Below are 5646 nucleotides of genomic sequence, written 5' to 3'. Positions count from 1 at the left end.
ATTGTAAATTCATAAAAATAAGTTTTTTGTTGACATATTAACAAAATAATGCTTCAATCTACAAAATTAATGTTCAGAAAAAAGAAAAAAAAAAAACAGGGCACTGGACAAATATGATAAAACTAAAAAGAAGTTAGAAAATCGATTCATCGATCTCCCATGCATGCATCAGCATCTTGACTCTGCTGCTGGCTCCAATAATCGCTATCTTGATCATCAAGAATGTCTATGGTGACGGTAAGATTCACACGAATTCGCCACACTGTATAGTTATCCCAATCGAATTCGGACTTGTCGACGATCCCCCTTGCGAACTGGCATAGATCAGGAAGTAATTGGTCTAATACCATTCTTGGTACGGCAGTTTCAGAAAAGGTCTCTAGCAACTTGGATTTGTCGCTGTGATCGAGATAACTGTGCATCCAGTTCAAAGGAACCAACAAGGTCCTGATGACAGTAATCGGAGTGCACGAAGTAAAATAGTACTCATCAGGCAGATAGGTTTCGTATTCGATGATTTTGGTGGGGTTCAGAGATTGATGGGTACAGCAAAATGTGATGTGGAAGCTATCAAAAAGTGTTTCCTCTGGTGTCGTTATAGGCATTTTCGATGGCTCTTCATAATTGTCGATGAATTCCTTCCAATACTCGCACTTCACAGTCACTGAAGCAGGACGCTTATTAACTAATGAATTCATCATTAGGTTAGCAATGGCTCTCAAGAAACCGCTTCTGATCTTTAATATTTTGTTTACTCTGCCTCTTTCAGTCTTTGGCTATGGCTATGATATATATATATAGGCTACAACAGTGTATTCTCGTCGATATGCTATATAAATTGAAATTTTTGTTACAAAAAGATATGATTTCGTTTTAGCGTTTTCATGAAAATTAGTTGTTTTGGCTTTGAAACTTTGTTTACTAAATCAATTTTTATTATTTTAGCGTACTTTTAAAGATTTTAAGATTGATAGGACAAATCTTTTAAAAAAATAAGATTAGATACAAAATATTTTTGAAAGTTACATAATTTTTTTTGTCAAGTGGTTCAATAATTTTTCCTTTCTTGACAGTTTTTTTTTGGCTAATTCTTTTTTATTATTGTACATTTCCAATAAAAAAAAGATAAAAGTTTAGTTTCCATCTTTTCATGCTATACATTATAGTGAAAATAAAGCTTAAATGTGGAAAAAAATAAAAATTTTAATAATTTTTTTAAAAAAATAAAGATTAAATAAATCATGCTATACATTATTTAAGCGTACTTTTAAAGATTTTAAGATTGATAGAACAAATTTAAAAAAAGAAAAGATTAGATACAAAATATATTTAAAAGTTACATAATTTTTATTTGAAGTGGATCAATAATCTTTCCTTTTTTGATAGTTTTTTTTTTTGGTTAATTATTTTTTATTATCAAACATTTTCAACAAAAAAAAATAAAAATTTAGTTTCCATCTTTCTATACTCACTACAACATTTTGAAGCTAAGACAACATTTAAAAAGTGTTGACTAAAGGTTGATAAAAAGTTATCTTTGATTTATATCAATCTTTTGAGACTTGAGGCAACGTTTTTATGGGCTTTGCAGATGCAGCCGCTGCCTTAAGTCAAGGCAACGCTTTTTTGTTTCAAAAGCAACGCTTTTGAAGACAACTCTTTAGAAGCATTACTTATTCTTTAAATAGACAACGCTTTTAAAGTGTTACCTATTGTTTAGAATATGCAACATGTTGAATTATTGCCTATTTATTTGAATTTGCAACCTGTTAAAAATGTTGCCTATCAGTTTGATATGCAACCCATATAAGTGTTGCCTCTAAACTAAATATGCAACCATTGAAAGGTTGTCTTTTTGGCTAAAAATAAGGGTTGTTTTTCCAGTAAAAATACAAATTAAATATATGTAATAATTTTAATTATAAATAAATTTGTACACAATAAAATTCAGAAAAAAGATAAAACCTTAATAACTAATGAAATTCTAATTAAAATAGATATTAAAAGTTTCAACTAACATTTTAAATACATATATTCATGTTTGCCAATAAATCTCACCAATTTGCTGAAGATTATTAGGATGCTTGGTTGAAAGCTTATCACAAGGATGCTGAAGATTATGTGTTCAGCTTTGCAATCATCTCCTTTACTAACCGCAGCTTAGCATCAGCCAATTTCTCTCCATCTGCATCAATTTCTTCCATGATCCGCTCTATGAGCTCATGATTATTTGTGTTTGTCTTGAACTATAATCGGAGTAATCTCTCAGAAGCAACAACAGTTCTCGAGCCATGTTCTTGGCTCTCCGCGTTCCATCTATGCTTAACTGATGCAGTCCTGGCATCCCTCCCTCTCTTAGAATCATTCCTCTGTATTTCTCTCTGCAACTTTGGCATATAAGGAAAAGTATACCAACTGCGTGCTCTTTCCCTAGTGAAGATCCATCTTCAATAGTCTCGACCAGTATCCGAATTGCCCCACCAACACTAGCCGCCTCACAAAGTGCACTCTCTGATGAAGAGACAATATTTTCGAGCAAACCAATCGCCTTTTCACCCAGCGGAGATGATTTCAGAGTTGTGGACCAGTTCAAGCAATGAAAGTATAATGCCAGAAGCAACGATCAATGGAACAATCTCTTCGCAGGTTGAGAGGTTGTGGATTGTGGTCACAACATCAAGCTGTAACTGATGTCACCGCTATTACAAATTCAGCCAAGGGTTGTAGAGCACCGGATGAAGCAATTGCAACCTTATTTGCCTTGCAGGATGAGAGGGTTAGCATGGCTGCTACTGTCAATTGCACCACTGTCTGGCTTTGAGAGTGAAGGTGATTCAGCAGAACTGGCAAAGCTCCACACTTGATGATCCTAGTCTTGTTTCTGTACAAATTGTGATAGAAGATACCGGTGAGATTTCACTAACTGCTAAGGAAACTTTTGAAAGGCACTCTTACATCAGAAGGAAATTTTATGATTCTCCCTTTGTTTTTAAACATTACTTTACGGCAAAGATTACAGAATCATGATGGAAGAATGTACTGTAACCAATGGCTAGCATTATTACCAAGAACATATTCCTTAGTCCCTAATTATCTCTAATAATTTAGACCAGTTCCAAAAATGTATAGGAAAATATGTGAATTGAAGGAAAAGCACGAAAGTAAAACCTGCTTTCCATAAAACCCTCAAAAGAAATACTGATCTGATTGTGTATAGGAAGGAGAAGAACAAGTAGATATAACCACCATGTAAAAATAATTATCCTGGCTCTTCAGCTATTCAACAAAGCAATAATCTGAGAAGTCAAAACAAATAAATACATAAATAAGCAAGATTTCAGCTATATACTTATTCATATTTTAAAAGCGGCACAATTGCATTCATATTTTCAGCTTTTCTACTCTGTGGACAGTGGCTAGTTTCCATAAGTTTGTTCCTGCATTTGGATATCTAGTTTCCTCTTTGTCACAATTGCAGCCTTATCTAACCATCTACATTATGAAAAACAACCTTACCAGTCAAATTAATGTTATTTATTTGTGCTCAAAATGAATGTCACTAAATTTTTGCAGGTTACACAGGTATTTCAATTAATAATAACTATTATTAGTCCCTGTTAATTTAGTTTTGTTCATGCAAGAATTCAATGTGAAAACTAGTTAGTGGACTTCTACCTTGTAATGCATACTTAAGCATATCAAAACAAAACAAAACAAAACAACTCAATAGAATATTTACCAAATCCAAATTCCAAAATGAAACCAATGGAAAAAATGCTTATAATTAATACTAATTAAAATAGAATATCTACTAAATATCAATTAAATAAAACATAATAAACAAACCGCCCTTTACCTTGTCCTTGTGGCACTTGTAGAAGACATCCCAAAATCTCGTGGCTTTTCTTTCATACTTCTCTGCAACCAGTATCAAAAATTCAAAATTATAAACCAAAATTGCAAATGACAAGCAGGTCTCATTGGTGCCCTCTCCACCAAATTGCAATGTTTACAGCATCATCCCATGTCCGCCCAGCACCTGCATCTTGTAGTTGCATAAGATATGACAATACATTTGTCAAAGAAAATCAAGCACATTATATTGATAACTTTACAACAAGTTTTTCATTGAAATAGCTATTGCACACAAGATCCATCAAGCATCGAAACCATTGTTTACAACTTTACAAGATAAAACCATTGAAATAGCTATTGCACACAAAATCCATCAAATGTTTAAGCGCTTGAGGCAGCTGTAGCCAAAACAAAGCTTCCGAGAATTCCCCAAATATTGTAGCTATGAAAGCAAACCTACAAAATTTGCAAGGAGAAAAGTAGAAAAAAAGAAGTGAACGTAATTGGAAGCATGGCGAAAACTTAGCGCTAACTCAATTGAACTGAAAGAATTCCCAGCCAACTCCAACCCCTACAATAACAACGAATCCACTGCTAAATTCCCAAATTGAGATTCCACCCACAATAATTAAATTCCAAACCCTAAATTTGCCATCATTTAGTGATTAAAGCAGAGGCAGATAAATATATCATAACAATGAAACATTGTAGTGATTTTACAGGACCAGAATTAATTAAGCAGTCATTTCTCATCAAAGAAGAAAAAATTGCAGAACCAAAATTTCTCGTCAACTTCAGCCATAACAAAATAGAACAGAGCAAGGAGCCTACCTGTGATGCACCACGGCGGAGTAGAGCAGATCAGCACCCAGCCAGGAGCCAAGAAGACGCTGAGAGCAGATGGTGACGCGAGCAGGGACGAACCTAACGGCTAGGCGAGCAGCGACGAACACGACGGAGACGGCAACAGCGACGCCAGCAACGAGGAACACAGGCAATGACGAGGAAATCGAATAGAGAAGAGTAAATCACGAGCAGTGATGTTACGATTTAATATTAGAAAGGATACTAGTTAAGCCCATTAGAATTACTTAGAGCCCGTTTGGAAAGTAGTCCAAACTACTTTTTTTTTTTTACTTTTGGATTATGAAAAGTTACGATCTATGTGTTTGGTATTATTTTAAAAAAGTTTTTAATTTTTCGAAAAGTTAATTTGCAGCTTTTTGAATAAGTAGAAATATATGACTTCTTGCTTCTCGAGAAGTTATTCTACCACTTACTTAAAAAAAAATTAATTTTAAAACAAAAAAATCTACTTTCCTTTTTAACTCTATGAAAAATACTGACCCTTCATCACCATTTTCACATAGGTCTGCTAGAAGTACTGGCCTTCCACCATCATTCTCACGCAATGTTTCAAGTCTCACCATTTTTACGTAACATCTAATGGAAGTATTCATACTCCACATTTTCAGACAATATTACATCTGAACAACTTACTGCATATATTCCTTCTAAATTTTTTTATCATTTTATCACTATTTTTTATTATTAAATTTGTATTCAAGTGTGTATGAAGTTTTCAGTTTTAATTTTATTTTTTTCATATGTAATTTTATAGCTTATTATTATTTTCATAGTTAATTATAACAAGTTCTTGACCTCAATAAAGGAGAAGAGAGTTCTAATAGGAGTAAAAATAAAAAATAAAAAACAACAATAAAATATACATTGACACGCATTTTATATTTATTTTTTATTTTCACCTATCATATCATACACAATATTAGT

At 33.1% G+C, this 5646-nt stretch overlaps 1 long non-coding RNA gene across 4 annotated transcripts; it reads right to left on the bottom strand.

Annotated features, from left to right (window-relative positions):
* Positions 1-1939: 1939 nt before the first annotated feature.
* On the bottom strand, positions 1940-4905 carry LOC130960458 (uncharacterized). 4 transcript variants are annotated; one of them, XR_009079108.1, is made up of 5 exons: positions 4687-4895; positions 3857-4311; positions 3350-3492; positions 3169-3276; positions 1940-2881 (listed from the first exon to the last, which is right to left on the bottom strand). It is a non-coding gene; the product is annotated as an uncharacterized LOC130960458 (long non-coding RNA). The 4 variants fall into 4 exon arrangements; XR_009079105.1 differs by having other exon boundaries at positions 3169-3492; positions 3857-4426; positions 4687-4905; XR_009079106.1 differs by having other exon boundaries at positions 3169-3492.
* Positions 4906-5646: the final 741 nt, after the last annotated feature.

The sequence above is a fragment of the Arachis stenosperma genome, chromosome 2, assembly GCF_014773155.1.
Source record: "Arachis stenosperma cultivar V10309 chromosome 2, arast.V10309.gnm1.PFL2, whole genome shotgun sequence".
NCBI lineage: Eukaryota > Viridiplantae > Streptophyta > Magnoliopsida > Fabales > Fabaceae > Arachis > Arachis stenosperma.
Note: the sequence above shows the minus strand (reverse complement) of the source record. Positions and strands in the feature narration are given on the sequence as shown.